Source organism: Triturus cristatus, chromosome 2_2 (assembly GCF_964204655.1).
Source record: "Triturus cristatus chromosome 2_2, aTriCri1.1, whole genome shotgun sequence".
NCBI lineage: Eukaryota > Metazoa > Chordata > Amphibia > Caudata > Salamandridae > Triturus > Triturus cristatus.
Window position 1 is genome coordinate 1,063,083,506 of NC_140582.1, and position 18,239 is coordinate 1,063,101,744.

General features: G+C 39.5%; 1 long non-coding RNA gene across 1 annotated transcript in view; it reads right to left on the reverse strand.

The window, feature by feature from the left end:
- Positions 1-18,239, reverse strand: part of LOC146863153 (uncharacterized) — a 208,425-nt gene that overhangs the window by 1,210 nt on the left and 188,976 nt on the right. Inside the window, exon 2 of the long non-coding RNA XR_014978560.1 lies at positions 4,711-4,862. This is a non-coding gene — a long non-coding RNA (uncharacterized LOC146863153). The remainder of the gene's footprint in view (positions 1-4,710; positions 4,863-18,239) is intronic.

An 18,239-nucleotide genomic window follows, 5' to 3' on the forward strand; every position in this document is an offset into this window, starting at 1 on the left:
GCCTCCTCACCTCCTTGTCGCTCCAAAACAAACAAACTCGCATTTTCCTCTCTCTCTCTTTTCTCCTGTCTTCTCACTGATTTTACTACCATCCCTCTTCCTTTTCACGGGGATACACACCACCCCCCTTGTTTGCATTTTATGAATGTATGTACAGCCCTGAGGAAGCCCCAGGCTGGATGGCGGTGTAAAGGGGTGAAACACGTGTTGGCTGTTCTTTCACTCACTCTCACGGATAGACTGACAACACCATTATAAACACCTTACAAAATGAACCAGTGTGTAATAGGAATTTTTCCGTAAAGAATCCAGGAAGCAAATCTTGCCCTGACAATCCTGTTGACACTTGCTAAATACCCGAGGCTTTAAATATTAAGTGCAAGGTGCAGGGGCAGGAAGATTTTACAAATAGGACCAACATACTTAGGTATGAGGTGTTCCATTGTTATGTGTGATACTGTCAGCTAATCCTGGCCTTTTACACCACTTCTCTTTACTGCTGTTTTTTTTAGATTGAAGTTGCAATTTTAACAGAAAAATTTAAAGTCCCAGATTAAAATGTGATGCCTGTTAAAAGGTCAGGACTGACTTAAAGTGTACAAGTTTGCTATGGGGACATTTACAGCTATGACTGTCCACATAATAGGAGTACCACCTTAATGCAGTCAGGCAAAGAGTACAGAAAGGCAGTAGCAAGCATGCTTAAAGCATCTAGTTTCAGGTGCTTTGGAATAGAGGGCTACAAATTAATCTGATGTAAATCAAAATGTTAAAGGTTTCACAGGATACTATGATGTTGCCAGGGTTGAGCACCCCTTCAATGTAATAATATTCAATAAGGAGTAGGTAAATGACCCCAACGGTGTCCAGGAATTGGTTTAATAAAGCATTTGAATACAACACTCTCAGTTCTTCAATCCATTACAACCACGATGAACCAGACAGAGTCTTGAAAGACTGAGTGTGAGAGCTAATGATATTTGAGAGAGGGTAATGAGATGTGAGTGAGAGTGTAAGACGCAGGCTCTATGCTTAAAGCAGTCAAACATAAGTCAATTGTGGTCAGAATGCCAATGGGAAGAAAACATTACCCTGCATTACTTCTCCTTTCAATTAAATATTTGCTTTATAACAATCTTTGTAAAAAACACAACAACATGCTTTGTAAACACTGGGGAAATTAATTGAATTGATTTTTTCTAAAGCGCACTGCCTCTCCCAAATTAGCATCCTTGCGCTTTGCGGAAAGAAGAAGCAACTCAAACTGGGGAGGCCAGGCCTAAAAAGATACTAGATCAAAGAATAAAAGTGTGACAAAGCGAGTCGGATCTGCAAAAAGCCAGGTCTTCAACAGCTTTCTGAAAGTTGCTTCAGGTTCAGTGAATCTTAAAGCATTAGGAAGTTTATGCCAAGCCTTAGTCCCCATACCTGAGAGGGATTTGCCCCCTTGAGTTCTAAGTCTGAAGAAGGAACGCTTGAGGAGGCTTGCATGGGAAGATTTCAAGGTCCTTTTAGTTGTATAGTTGGTAAATCTGGCCGTTAGATAACTCAGCCCAGTGGATCTGTAGACTGTGAAGGTCAATTGAAGAATTTTAAAGAGCACCCTCTTATGTACTGGAAACCAGTGTAAAAGCCATATAGCTGACGATGCAGATGATGGTCTGGGAAGTTTTAGTACCAGTCTGGCCACCGCATGCTGCACCACCTGAAGTTTCTGAATAGTCTGTTTTGAGGATTCAGCATACAGACTGTTATAGTAGTCCAATCTGGAAGTTATAAGCGCGCAAGCAACTGTCTTTCTAGCCACCAGTGAGAGATAGTCAAAATTATTTCTCAATGATTTTATCAAATTAAAATACGTGCCTGCTACTTCCAGGTGCCTGTGGGCGGAAGGACAGGGGAGCATTGAATTTTACTTCCATATTTCTAGCAACCTCAACAGTAGCGGGCGGGGGCACCAAATTCGGCCACCATTGGGCTGGGGCAAAAGAATTTGACTTGCCAAGCAAGAAAAAGCAATTTTGGCTATTTCAAGCAGCTGAACAAAAACTGATAAGCACTGACTTTCAAAGGTTTGGAAAACACTGAGAAGAGAAAACACCACTGAAATTATAATAGACACTGAAAACAAGACAGTGTATAACTATAGCAGTTGTTTGCTTTGTGATTCATTAACACTATTTTGATGGAGAATGTGCTCACTATAAATTACCTAATGCAATCATAAAATAATGTACTATTATATTTAGGAAACTGTGTGTTCAACTGCACCACGTGAGGAATGGAACATTATTGACATCCATCCAAAAAGTCACTTGGGGGCATATCAACAACAACCGGCGATAATTATCGCTGAGCGCACTTAGCGCTCGGATAATTATCGCCGGCTAGCGCCGATTTTTATCGCTGAGATAGCGTGCTATCAGCAACGCTTATCTCATCAGCGATAAAAATCCTAGCGCTAACTGGCTAACGTGAGATTATCGCTGGAAACCCAGCGATAATCTCATGTTAGCTAGATGATAGTGACTCACAAACTTAGCCATGATATCCACCTTCCATAGGATATCATGGCTAAGTCAGTCCTGAAGCAGGTGTAAGGAAAGTAGCGATAACAGGGGTTATCGCTACTTTTCCTGACGCTATGCTTCATAGCGTTAGGCTTGCTGATAGGATCATGCCAGGTCAGGAACGCCCACTTTGCATCTCATTAGAGATGCAAAGCTGAGCGTTAGGAATCCTGACGCTAAAGCAAGGTTTCACGCGTTAGCGTCACCTTGCTGATTAGGCGATAAAATTATCGCCGCTTTTTGGCCGAAAACGGACGCAAAAGCGGCGATAATTTTTTATCGCCTGCTTGTTGATATGCTCCTTGATGCTTTTATAGATTTTATGTTGACACTTGACCTAAAAGTCAATTTTACAAAATCTTATATTGTGGTGTGGGGCCCCAAATTGATTAAAACTAGAAATGTAGCTGTAAGGGGCAAGAGTATTGAGAAGCTGAATAACTTCACTTATTTGGGGAACATATTAAATGATCAGATGAAGTGGGAAGCACGCTCCATTGCAAGAGTCCAGCAGACAAGCAAGGTTGTGGAGGGGCTTTTCCGCTTTGCCTATAAGCTAGGTCACAAGCTGGTGACAGAGTTAGTTACCCTATACAAAGCAAAATGCTTGACTGTTGCTTCCTATGGGGCAGGGGTCTGGGGCTACCATAAAAGTCGCCTTTTACAAGGTATGTAAAACAAGTTTATAAAAAGGCTACTGATGCCCCCAAATAGTGCCCCCACACTCTTTTGTCACCGAGAGTTGGGGCTGGAATACGTAGAGTGCTGCATTGATATTGCCTCTTTGGTTCTACGGGCAAAAATCTGGCTGTCGGAGGAATTATTGTTCTGAAGGGAGGTGATTGAGGTTTGTAGTAACTTGGATAGTGCACTGTCGATCCCATGGCTCCAATTTGTGATAGAGAGGCTCTTTGACATAAGCCTGGGACATTAATATGATAATCCTGCAAGTATTCGCACAAATGCTAAGGCCATTAAATAAGAGGCGCATTATTCTTGGGCAAGTATGCGCCACACACAATCGGAGGTGGCAGGTCCCTCTTGCTCGTTTCTTTCCCAACAGCAATTTTATCTAACCTTCGCCACTAAAGCACAGACACGATTTCTTTAACTAGATTTCACTTAGGCACTCTGCACTTTTTAATGGCATTTCCAAGACAATCCGGGTGTGTCAACAAACTTACCCCCTGTACATGTGAAAATATGGCAACTCAGAGCATGCTACACTTTACGTTATTTTGCCCTCTTTATAAAGAGCTATGGGGAACATTTTTAGCCCCACCCTTAAGGGATATCCGACCTTGTACTTACATCGAAGGTTTTAATTATTTGCAATCTTTGGCTACTTCTGTTATCTCTAATTATATCAAAGTTGCAATGTCTATTAGAAAGCGTTATGAGCAATAGAAAATAAATAGGAATGTTGTAATTTTTACTGTACAATTTTAATTCCCATGAAATTTTAAATTTGATGATTTTTAATCTAAATAGTCTTATCTATGTGGTTTTACACAAATAATATGAACTTTTTAAATTGTAATGTTTGTTTGCCAGACTTTTAAGGTCTTTGCACCGAATAACGTCATTTTACTGACTGACATCCATCTTGATACTTCATTGTATTTCTGCTGTGGATTACCATCTGGTTCGCTGTCTCACTTGGCGAAAGAGCATCCATGAAGCATAAAGAATCTTGTGCAACATCTGTATTCTTGCCTTCTGTGCTTTAAATGCAGAGTCTTCTATTACTTCTTGACATGTCTAACTGGCATCACATGCATTCACTCAGTGGATATCCCAAGATAAGCAAAGTCCATAGACAAAAATGACCTGCTTATCAATGAATGGAAATAATTTGTGGTAGTGACATTACGATACCATTATAGGTGTTCTCCATATGGTTCATGCCATGGAAGTACCCTTTGCTGATCCGAAAGAAGAAAATGTTTGTAATTTTTATACCCACGCTACTTTTAAAATGTCAAATCCTTCTTATGGGATTTATTGCTCACTCTTCCACTCAGTGTCTCACATATTCATCTCAGACAGCCTGCTCTGGATAACCCACAGCAGGAACAGCAAAATGATATACTTGCTAAAGTAGACAATGCAATAAATAGTTATAAGTAAGGGATCTTACCATCATCTCCAAGTGCCACATCTTCACTACCACGTTCCTGGTGATAAGGTTTGCCCATTGTTGGTGTCTCTTCTTCCACCTGTGCATCACTCCTGTGACCCTCTCCATCTAGAGGACAGCCTCCAAATGACCTTTACCTGACCTTCAGCATCCTGTGCACAAATTGTTTAAGGAAGAAAATGAAGCATGCCACATCCTACATTGTGAAGTAGACACTCCCTGCTATCATGAATTGGTAAGAGGCAAAATAAACACATGAATGATGAAGCAGAATAAGAGCCACAAATTAGAAACTCGAGAGTAAGGAGGAGGTCAGCTGGAAGATGTGGGAAGAGTGAAAAATAGGGTACACAGTCAGGGGTCAGGGACTAGCGAAGCGTTTAAGGGTCAGTAAAGTGTCAGGTTGGGAAATGGAAGTGATGTTGTTTTCCATTCTTCAGTGTCTCCACCAATCCCCACATATGTATCAGTGGTAAAAGCGATGAAAAGGTTATGGGATTACAGACAAAACAGACACACTGGACTCCATATTCTACCTCATCACTTCTGTGAATGAGGTCTGCAGAGGATCTCTTATGAGATTATGAGATGTATTAAATAACTTGTCATTAGAATGCTAAAGATAGCTGAAATTGTGAATAGATATTCTCTAGCAATATTTCTGTATCACCAAATCCCTTTTTTTTCAATAGGTTCCTGAAAGCTAAACACAAAGGAACATATTTATCTTACAAAATACATGACATTCACATCCCTCCCTATACTTAGAATAAATACCTAAAGCTTTGTCACTATATGCTTTTTTCGGGAAGACGGGTATAGCTTCTACTTGACATTTGTAGAACTTAAAAATAAGGAAGACCAATAACATCCTGTGGTTGCATGATTTTAGTAATATATACACAGATTTGAAATCTAATGCTAGGTATACAGTGTTCTTTAAAATATATATGCATATATATATTGTCTCTTTAAGAATGTGTCCTGTTCCTGCAGTGGAACTCTGAGCAGAACATACAAACTCAGGGGCAGATTTATGTTAGACTTGCGTCACTTTTACGCCGCCGTTGCGTCACTTTTGTGACGCAGCGGCGGCGTAAACCCTGCGCCACGTTGTGCCCTATTTACATCGTGACGCATCTATGGAGATGCGTCACGGTGTAAAGCCCTGCGCCACATTAAACCTGCGTCAGGTTTAATGTATGCAGGGTGGGCGTTCCAGCGGAAAAAGCTTCGGAAAAGTGACGCAGTGAAATCTACAAGATTTCACTCAGTCACTTTTCCGACGCTGCTGCGTCAAAACCTTGCGCCTGCTTGAAGCAGGCATAAGGCATGACGCAGCATGTAAGGTATGGGCAGCCCCTAAACATTGCTGGAGTTGCGTCATGCTTGCGACACGACTCCAGCAATGCGCCGCCCTTACGCCATCAGATGCGTCCCGCATCTGTTTATCCTTGCGCCACGATGCGCTGCATTGTAAATGCGGCGCATCTGTGGTGGCGCAAGGGTAAACTTGCGTGACGCATCTTTCCTGGCGCATCCCTGCTGATTTGAAGGGATGCGCCAGGAAACATAAATCTGCCCCTCAGTCTTCAGTACATTATAACCCAGTTTTTAGAGTTCCACATAAATATGCAAAATATTGTTCAAAGTTCATTTTCGATCACACACAACTTCAGGATACATTTCTGTAGTTGAAAATGTCCATAGTACAGTCCTTTTGCACAGCGGTTCTTAACCTGTGGCCCAGGGACACTTGGGGTCCACGACTGCTCAATTATTAAAGGATTTTAAAAGATAAATCTAAAATAACGTTCTGTAAATGTGAAGGAATTTCAAATTGGAGACTAAAAATTAAATTGGTGTGCTCAGATTGATACATGGGAGCGGTGCTAAAGCATCAAACAGAATGTAGAATGGATGATGGAAACAATCATTTGAATTTAGTAAAGCCCCAACCGTCCCATTAAAATAGAAATGCTGATATTTTTGTATTCATCAATTAAATAAAACATTTAATTGTTTGCGCATTTGTTTGAATGCTTGTTTCTGTATTTTTGTGTATTGTTTTGAGGTTCAAATCATCAAAATTGCTTAAGCCAGGATCCCTGGCTTCCAGCAATGACTCTGTGGGGGCTCCCAGATCCAATAATGATTCAGTGGGAGTCCTGTATCTCGTAAAACGGTGGGGTTCCACAGAAGACAAAAGATTTAGAACCACTGCTTTAGGAAGCAAGAAGTAATGACATCTGAAATACAACATTCATGTATCAAGTCTCTGGCTGCAGTAACATTATAGCATGATTGCCAAGCGAGGACGCCCTGCGCCGTGAGCATGAGGAATGTTATGCCTGAAGGTCCAAGATGGCCAATGTCTCTCTAGACATGAGAGATGTCATGGCCTCCTGGGAAGCTTAGTTCATTGCATGGGCAACACATGCTCAGTGTGCTTTCAGTCTGAATCTTCTCAGTGCCAGTACTCTGTAATGATCGTCAGAGTTTCCTTTGCTTAAAGGCACTCTTTCCAGATGTCTTCAGGGTACTGCTCCCTCCAAATTGGACCAGACCTAATCAAAAGCAGCCAAACCAGCTCCACTTCCTGACAAAAGCACTGACCATTATAGGAGTCAAAAAACCCCAAAGAGAAGATCTAATTAAGTTATAATTGTGCTCTGGGAATATATGCTATGAATCCGTCATGATATCTAAGTTTAACTTGTTGTCAAGTGTGAAGTATAATAATAAGTGGGTGATATGGATTATTTTAGAGCATAAGCCAAAGTTGTCTCAGTGAGTCTTTCTGAGAGGAATAGGTATCTCTAGATAATGGTCTCCAGCTGTCTCTTCACAGGGAATAAAGCTGCTGAAGCCATTCTTCTGTTGTTTGTGTTCCTATGCAGAGTATCCTACCCTTTTTTTCTGCCTGGTTTTTGGCTTTAAAGGATGAGCCAAGAGTAGTTTGAATATTGTTGGTCCTTTTATGAATGGAACAAATACGCTAAAAAATGATGGAATCGGATGCTAGTCACCAGTATAATTATTAGCAAATAAGCGGTGCCTCACACAGGGTTTAAAGTTGAGTGGGTCCTACGTGTGCTCACATCCAGCAGTAATTCAAACATTGACTTTAAAACAGGTCCTAATTGGGCCCACCATGAATGTTCATAAAATTACAGTCACATTTTTCCACAGTTCCAAGGTGGGTGTCAGGGCAAGTAAAAGTAATCAGAGTATTTTAGGAATAATTCCAATAAGCTTGATTCATTGTGAATATTGTTTTTTTTATAGGTGTTGTCACTCATTAAAGGAAAAATGAGTTGGTGTGCAATGAAGTAACAGACAGCTAACACGTGTTTCGCCCCATTACACGGCCATCCGGCCCGGGGCTTCCTCAGGGCTGTACATTCGAAAAAATGATTGGCAAAGAGATAACCCATAGTGGGGAAATACAGCATGAAAAAAGTTGAGTCAAGGATAGAAATTAGGGGGCGGTTAGAAGAGAGAATTATTATGGAAATGAAGTGCAAACCAGAATATAGACATAAAAATATACAAATTATATAAGATGGAGGAGAATAGAAAAATAAAGAATAAAAGAAGGGGAAAAAATAATATGAAATAATTTTTTTTTTTTAAAGATTACAGAGAGACAATACAAGGCAAGAAACACATTTAAGCAAGTCCCATAATTGGCATAAGAGTACAAAATCACATGTGGGCACATAGAGTATGGGGAAAGGCAAATCCAAGGTTAACATTTAGGAGATAGTAAAGAAGAATATCAGCATGGATATAAAGTACAAATCAAGATATGAGTATTTTATAGAACAATATGAAGCAAGGTACACATTTAGCAAAATTCATTGAGTGGTGTGCCATATTCGACAGGCACAGAATTGGAACCATTGTGAGGTGATACATTTCAAATTTGTGGAACATAAACCGGAGGTATGTATGCATAAGGAGTGGTGTGGTCCGGTGGAACCAAGGAAGGAGAAGTTGTACATATAAGTGTTGCAAGGAAGACAGATAAACCACTTTGAAACACAGGTCAGGTAGAAGTGAGAGATTGTATCGCGGCATCGGTGAGCATAGAGAGCAAGACAGAAAACAAAAGCGGCGGCATCAATAGAACATCAAAAGTGCATTTTGTTCGTAAAAGAAGTGTTACGATAAACAAGTCACATGTATGTTTAAATTTATCAGAGTATCAAGTAAATTTAAAGTATAATTACGTTACGGACATGAGAAACATATTCCAAGGTCCAGTCCGGATCGGGGGGATAAATAAATGAAAACTCAATTAGCTAGCGGAAGACATATTCATTATGTAAGTGCGTGCCTTTTCATGACTCTAGGACTCCTAGATCCGTGACAGGGAACACGCCGCCCTGTTCTATAGAGTGGGAGTAACCTCAAAGAATATTTGTATGGGCTGTGCAGGTAGGGAATGGGTGGAGGGCGGGGGGTGAAGGATGGAGAGTATTTAATGGGGACGCTGTTATATATTATATAGTGGTGCCCCAGCGGGTTGCCGGTGATTAGAATATAGGCTGCGGTGAACGCTCACTTCTAAGGGCTAAAGAATCTATTTATCTTACCGTGTTCGAGTATCTAAGAGAATATTATCGTCGTTGGCAAAAATAGGTCCTTATTCAATCTGGAGGAAAAAAATCTGGGGCGTTTTAGACACAGACGGTGTACAAGTAGGAAACGGCTCGGAAGGAAGACGGAAGTCTTCGGGGAGCTTACCTTGTAAATCTCGGCATAATGCCATGCTGGTTCGATCAGAGAGTAATCAAAGGGTCGCATTGCGATTGACGGTATTTAAGCACTAATGGCTACGTAGTGCTTCCGGGTGACGAGGTCTACTGTCAGCCTGGAATCCGAGAACGGGCGCCATATGGGAATGGTCAGATTTTACTATGTTAAGGAAGGCGTGGAGCCGCCTATTTATATTAAGATTCGAGTTTCCCATCGAATCGAGGTATATGTGAAGCCTGCAAAGGTAGGGATTTACTCTTATGGGCCACGTACTTGTTGCTGGTCGGATGGTGTAAAACCGGACTAGTGCCTCATCAGTGGGTTCCATATTGAAGGGTATCTAGCAGTTAACTCAAGGGTCCCTAAGTGATAGAGGTGGGGGTAGAAATAAATCTAGGGTCCTAGTTAGAAGGACTGCGAGGTGCTCGCAAGCTAGTTCTAAATCGTCTCCAGGATGGAGCAGACGAGCAGCATCCTATGGTGCTCAGGGTATGGTGCCTATCAAGGCAAGGCCTCGGTGGGAGGGATGCCAGGACCGGGGAGGGGGGAAAATCTAAGTGTCTCGAAGTGAAGTACTGCTGCGAATTGTGCGGGGTATTAAGGATGTGGGTTGGCATCAAGGACTGACTGATGGCAAAAGGCAGTCGTAAATAGTCAAATAAGGGAACACAAGCTTTTATGACCTTGTTCAAGGAAGTACATTTTGTAAAATAGAAGCCCCGGGCCGGATGGCCGTGTAATGGGGCGATACACGAGTTGGCTGTCTGTTACATCCTTGCACACCAACTCATTTTTCCTTTAATGACTGACAACACCTTGGAACTCGCTTACATTTAGGGGGCTAGGGGTATCCCCCTGTCATGGACAAGTAACACAATAAATTATATAATATTTTTCTCATTATTCAACGGATAATAAGGGATCGCCATCACCCCTTAACCTACAGAACATTTTTTCACAGTGACTTCAAAAACCATTAAGGTGATCAATGTCAGTGATGCAGTCCCGGTTTACTTTTTATATGTTTTACTTAATCTTCAATTCCCTAATAATATTCACATTTTTCCAGAAGTTGTGTTAGGAAGGCGATAATTGTGAAATAGCAGATGGCTGTATGTCACTAACACTCATGCATTTATAATGCAAATCATTACAATGCAACTGAAATTCATCAGAAGTCACTACTTCATAACTACCTTGACCATGCAACTGCATAGGGAAAGTTAATGATTTTTTATAATATAGTTTTTTAAAGAGTGGAATCTATCTATCTATCTATCTATCTATCTATCTATCTATCTATCTATCTATCTATCTATCTATCTATCTATCTATCTATCTATCTATCTATCTATCTATCTATCTATCTATCTATCTATCTATCTATCTATCTATCTATCTATCTATCTATCTATCTATCTATCAACATTGATATATAGTATGTATGTCGAGGCTTTTCTTCATAAAAAGGAAAAAGGGAAGAATGCCAGTATTCAGGGAACGTTGTTTTATTTGTTTTAATCTATCATTGCAAATGTGCATAGCATCATTTGATGAATTTAGGTCCCGGTATGGATGCTTCTCAAAATAGCTTCAATGGCCCAATTTCCTTGTAGAAAATGAATGTCTGTCATTGTATGCATAATAGAACAATATAACAGACTGTGAAATAGAAGCTTTTGTGTTATGCCTGAAAAGAGACAGAATATCTGATCTATGGCTAACATGTCCAAATAGATATTAATAACAAATGTAGTGATGACTCTGAGAAATTTAAATATGGGTTATCACATATAGAATTGTAAGGTTATGCAGATAAATAGACATGCAACTGAAATACCACTAAGTGCCATTTTATTGTGGACCAGTTGTTGCCACATGGGATTATCAGTCAGTATCCACCTGAATTATATGGGTAATCATATCCTTTTGAAATGAGAATGAAAATCCAATTATGAAAAACCATAGCTTTGGGAACCTGCCATCAGCGCTATTATGTCCCAGACTTCAAATTAGTAACATAGCTACTGTCCAGTGGGCATTCATCTATATTGGTTTTTTATGTCTTGTGATACCCGAAAAGGATGCTATTTGTAACCAGTGGCGTCTCCTCTGCTAAGGCAGAGGAGCGGTGCTCTACTGCTCGTTGAGCAGTGCAAAATAAAAATAAAATGATAATAACAAGAAGTTATTATCATTGTATTTTACTTAGCATGACTTTGACTCCCGCCAGGTCGGGCGGGCGGGGCTGAGCTCCCCTACATCAGAGGGAGCAGAAGTGGTTTACACCCCCTCCCTAAGTGCGCATGATGGCTTGGTTGATCCTCTGGGGCCATACAAACAGTCATGCACACTGGGCATGTTCTCTACTGGGCTGAATTGCACAGTCCACTGGAGAACATGCCCAGCCTCCTGGTTACTGCCTAAGCGGCTGTTTCAGCCGCTGACACCAATCACGACGCTGCTCCTCCAGTGTTGTGATTGTCTGGTAGAGTCTGGGAGACTGGGTGTTTCTGGTGCACTACAGGACTACGAGAGAGACGTGCGGCGGCGAATAAGGTAAGTCGATTTTTTATTTTTAGATCATGCCTCCCTCTCCTGCTCACCCATCCCTGTACGGAGGCAGCCACCACTGTTTGTAACTGGAATTATCCACATTAGTATTGTTTCATGATATTTGATTACATTTTTCATTTTACTTTGGTTTCTCAAAATTCATACAGTTGTGACAGCCCAATAGAAATTCATTCATAATTGGTGCACTTTATTGCAAATGCAGCATAGATGAATGCCCAATGGGGCCTGACAGTTGCACAATGTACCATCAGTTATCCTTCTCCCTCCCCAACGGGAGTAATCAAGACTCCTGCTACGAGCTGAGGCATGTTGAGCTGTCTTTTATCTCTGGACTCTTGTTGTGTGTGTATATATATATATATATATATATATATATTTACTGAAAAAACCATAGGTTTCACACATGTTATAGTTAGCTGGACATTTTACTGATAAAAAACCAATGAAATTCCCCCGTTATAGTTAATGCAGGCAACTATAACTCACGCAACCGCAATCCTCTGCTGATGCTAATACTGTATTTAGACACTTATTTGCCCATGTCTTCTTCCATTAAATTTTAGCTATACATATATTGCAAATATTTTTTTTTCATAAAGACACATATGTCATCAGCAGAGGATTGCGGTTGCGTGAGTTATAGTTGCCTGCATTAACTATAACGGGGGAATTTCATTGGTTTTTTATCAGTAAAATGTCCAGCTAACTATAACATGTGTGAAACCTATGGTTTTTTCAGTGAATTTGCAAGGTTTTTTAAATGCTAATTCCTAACTATAACGTGTGTGAAACCTATGGTTTTTTCAGTGAATTTGTACGGTTTTTTAAATGCTAAGTTACTTTACGCCATTCGTGGCGTGCGCGCCCACTTAACGCAGTTCGTTCCGTGCGCGCACGGTGCTTTACGCTTGATGGGCCATGTACGCACGATGCGCTTCGCGCACCGTGTGCACATGGAGGACATATTATGTGCTTCGCTGTGAAAGGTAAGCTTTTACATTTTCCACATCTCAGATATGCCATGCACAAATAGTGCCCTTCAGGCACCATTTGCACACGGGGTGGGGAGAGTGGGGATAATTGTTTTTTTTTTTGGTTTTTTTTTAGCGTACGCGTACTATAAGCGTAATCGGCGATTTTTTGGAAAAAAATAAAAATGGATTTTTGACCATGGGGGAACTGTGGGGACCAATTAATCAAGGCTAGGGGGTAAGGAGCTGTCTAAACAGTCCCATTACATGTTTTTGGCCTTTGTTTTTCCTCACCCCTTAAGAGTGCGAGAGAGAAAATGGCGGCCGCCGCTTCCAGGTTTCGAACGATTCGAATGTTTACTAAGATCTAACAGCCAATCAGAATCGCGCTCGTGCACGTCACCGTACGCGTACGGTAAGCTGACCGTAAGCGCACCGTAAGCTGGCTCAGATATATATATTGATTTAAATGCTATTTTCTCAGGAACTACTGAACAGATTTACACCAGACCTACAAAAGGCACTTCCTTGACCTGAGGACTACCTCTCTGCCAAATTTCAAGTAACTCTGTTCAGCCGTTCGGGCTGTAGCTGTGTCTAAAGGTCCTATGGAAAAATGCATGGGAAAAATGCGTTTTAGAACCCCCCTTTTTTCTCAGCCCCCGCTTGACGAATCCCCCCGAGACTTTCAGGGTAGGAGCGGAGCGTAGCGCCCCATTAGTTTTGAAAATTTCGCGAGGATTCGTCGACCGGCGCCAAAGTTATTCCAAATAGAATGTTGCGGATTTCCTATGGAAACGTGGTCCTAACTATAACTACCTACTGGCGACCGCCAGTAGGTAATATATATATATATATATATATATTCAATGAAAAAACCAAAGGTTTCACACATGTTATAGATAGCTGGACATTTCACTTGTAAAAAACCAATGAAATTCCCCCGTTATAGTTAGTTCAGCTAACTATAACTCGCGCGCCCGCAATGCACTGCTGATGACGTCACATATTACATCACTCATGACATGGTCAGTGACATCACTCATGACATCACTGATGACATCTCAAATGACATCACTGATGACATCACTGATGACATCATTCAGAGAATGTGTGTTTTTCAGAAAATTACATATGTTTTATATATGTATATCTCAAGGTCGATGGAAGAATAAATGGGTACATAAGTGTCTAAATGGATGAATTGTTTTTGAAAAATTGATTGTATAACTGACTGATTAAGTGTATCTTAGTGAATACATGGCTTAGTGAGTAATGTTAAAATATGTAAATATCTGTATCAGTCTCTCACTTTGTGTATAAGTGGCTGCATGGGTTGGTGAGTAGCTACATGGGTGTCTATATAGGTTATTATTTGGTTTTTTGAGTATCAGTGTCTGATGTCTGTATGGTTCGGTGGGGGGTATTACGTAGTGCATAGGTGCATGAATGAGTGACTCACTCTTTGTATGTGTTGAAGACAGCATGTGTGCAGGACTATATGGGTGAATGAGTGTGTGCATGGGTGTGTTAGTGAGTGAATGACTGTCTCAATAGTGTCTCTATGAGTAACTACATATGTTTTAAACTAGTATATGTGACAATTGGTGTATATAAGCGAGTATATGTGAGAGTGAGAGATTGGAAGAGTTCCTGTATGAATAAGTATGTGTTTTATAAGTGATTGTTTAAAAGACTAAGTATGTGTAAGTTTCTGTAGAAGTAAGTGTGGCGGTGTGTGTATTACTGTATATGCAAGTAAATGTATGTTTGATTCTTTATTAGCATGAGTGACTATGTGTGTGAGTACCTCTATGGATGAGTGGCATTGTGTAACAGGATGTATACGTGTATGAGTACATATGATGAGTGAGTACATGTATGAGTGACTGTACAGGACTGTTGGTGAATGAGTGGATGTGTATGTGGATCTTAGAATTACTGAATAGGTTGTTGTAACTGGTATTGGTATGTCCATTGTTTTTAAAATTTTAATTTCTATTTTTGAATGTGTGTATCAAAGGTTATATTAGGGGCAGAGGTGGTCTGCCACTCTATCACTAGGATGATGTCATCAGTGATGTCATCAGTGATGTCATTTGAGATGTCATCAGTGATGTCATGAGTGATGTCACTGACCATGTCATGAGTGATGTAATATGTGACGTCATCAGCAGTGCATTGCGGGCGCGCGAGTTATAGTTAGCTGAACTAACTATAACGGGGGAATTTCATTGGTTTTTTACGAGTGAAATGTCCAGCTATCTATAACATGTGTGAAACCTTTGGTTTTTTCATTGAATTTCTAAAGTTTTTTAAATGCTAATTCCTAACTATAACGTGTGTGAAACCCATGTTTTTTTCAGTGAATTTGCAAGGTTTTTTAAATGCTAATTCCTAACTATAACGTGTGTGAAACCCATGGTTTTTTCAGTGAATTTGCAAGGTTTTTTAAATGCTAATTCCTAACTATAACGTGTGTGAAACCCATGGTTTTTTCAGTGAATTTGCAAGGTTTTTTAAATGCTAATTTTTTTATTTTCTTCTATTTTTTTAACATATATTTTTTTTTAATTTTCTATCCTTTTTTTAAGACTATGGTTAAATTTTTAAAGTTCTATAATATGTTTTTTTAAAAATATTTTATAAAATAAACAGGTAAAATTTATTAGCAATACATTTTTTCCTTTTTTTTTAATTTTTTTTTTAGTACGCGTACCGTAAGCTTACGGTAAGCGTACGGTTTACGCAATGCCCGTAATTTATCTACGCTGTTTGCGTATAGTTACGCAATTTGCGTAGCCGCGCGTACTCCGCGTGGGACGCGTACGCGTGTACGCTACACGCGCACGTTACGCGGAAGTGTCGGGTAGTGACTGTTATGCGCATGCGCGCAAGCGCGTGTCTTTTTTACGCGCATGCGTACTTTTGCCGTAAGCGCACCGTAAGCGTACCGTAAGCGTACGGTAGGTCATGTGATCATGAAACACAACTTTTGATTGGTTGAAACTACTTTCAGTTCTAGAACTCTCCTACACCACACCCATTCCCCTCATTTCTGCTTGTGATCCCTTAGGAGAAGGAGCTGGGTTGTCTTTGTGATACGATGGCAGAACAGCAGAGCCCTTCTGAGAGTGAGGCTAGCACTAGCAGCACTACCTTGAGGCAGAGAGCGAGGAAACAAAAGACCTCTTATGTATGGGATTATTTTACTTTTCCTGAAGGCCAGCAAAAGGTAAATGCACCCTTAGTGACTTGCAAGCTGTGTCAGCGTGTACTTTCAAGAGGTAATCCTGACAGGAAGTATTCCTTTGGGAATCATACCATGATGAGGCACCTCAAGGATGTACACAAAAGGACACATGCTCGACTTACTGGAGGTAACCCTTCAGTAAGTCAACCAAGCACATCCACAGCAGCTCAGCCTGGACCATCATCTGCAGGGCTGAGTCCTTCTTATGCAGGTCAGGTAAGCCCTTCATCTGTGGGGGGAGCATCTCCTTTTGCTGGCCCTCTGGAAATTAACCCTCGGTTTGCGAGGGTTGAAGTACGGTGCGCCCATTGTCACGATCTAATTACTTATAGGGAGACCAGTGTTTCCCTAGTGAACAGTAAAATAGATCAGCACACTTGTCGTACCATCTAATATTCCCAATCTTTCTTTCCTCTGTCCCTGCATGAACACAACGGCTCTTTTAAGAGCCAACCTTACCTTTCATCTATTTTTTATATATGTTTTTAAAAACTTTTTTTATTTATTTTTTTACCGTACGCGTACGGTACGCGTAATTTTTTTTTTTTTTTTTTTTTAAAACACTAAAAATCAATTATCACATTACAAGGTCCTTGAGAGACTAAAATTATTATTATTGACTTACCATACCCACTCAAAAAAATATTTATTCATTTGTTTTTTTAAAAAATTGCTTTAAAAATGGTTCTAGTTTTCGAAAATTTTCTATATCAATCTGAAAAAAAAGAAAAAAGTATTAATATTTTTAAAACATTTTATAATACAGTACACATATTTACATATTTATCAAAAAATATTTTTGCCTTATTTTTGCTGTTTTCAGAATATATTGCATTTCACTATAAATTGTGAAAGCAATTGCATTCATCATTTTACAGCGGGCAAAAAAAAATAACAATCTCAAAGATTGTATTAAAAAAGCCCAGAATCTCTTTTTACTTAAACTTAACATTATAGAAATGCATAATATTCTAAAAAAATATCATCTAATATCAATACTTATTTCTTTAAAATACCGTCTGATATGTTTGTTTCAGAAGTATAATCACACTATTATATCTCAAATAACTCCACATTACATCTGGTTCCATTTCCTTTAGGCCAAATAGTAATTTTAAAATTCTTTTTTGATTAAATTTCCAATGGTAATCCAATAAAATTCTAAAGTTTTATTTGTACAGATCTCACCGATTCTCTGTAACATATTGGTTCCCTAAATATTTATTAATAATTTATTAAGTCCACAATAGAATTGGTTACCTTTCCACATGGCCAAATAGTAATTTAAAAAATCTTTTTTGAAAAAATTTCCAATGGCACTCCAATAACATTCCAAAATTTAAATTGTGCAGATGTTACCGATTTTCTCTAAATTTTTGGTTTTCGAAAGTTTCATTAAAAATTTAAAAAGTCCACATTACAATTGGTTATCTTTCCATTAGGCCAAATGATAATTTAAAAAATCTTTATTTTTGAAAATTCCAATGGTAATCCAATAAAATGGTAAAATTGTTTTGTCCAAATCTTGCCAAGTCTCTCTAAAATTTAGGTTTCAGGAAGATTAGATAGGAATTTGCTAAATCAAAAGGCAAACGTTGCTTAAAAACCAATTGGGAATCATTACACAGTGTCCAGCCTTTTTCACATTTAAGATAAACTGTGTAATGTCCAGAAGTAACAGTAGGTCCTTCATGGAAAATTATTGCAACAGTTACAAAAGTTTTTCCTGAAATTGATAATTGCTGTCCTGTAAACTTCTTTATTAAAGTATCCAATTTTGAACCATCAGCTCTACATCGTTGCATCATTAAAATTACATACTGTCCGTATTCCTTTAAAATTAATGTTGAAAACATGTCAGATTGACACTCACCGCATTGCATGCTATGATTAGCATCTTTAACTAATTTAGCAAAAGTGACTGTTTTAGTCTCTGGCAATGTCAAAAAAATAAACCTTTCATT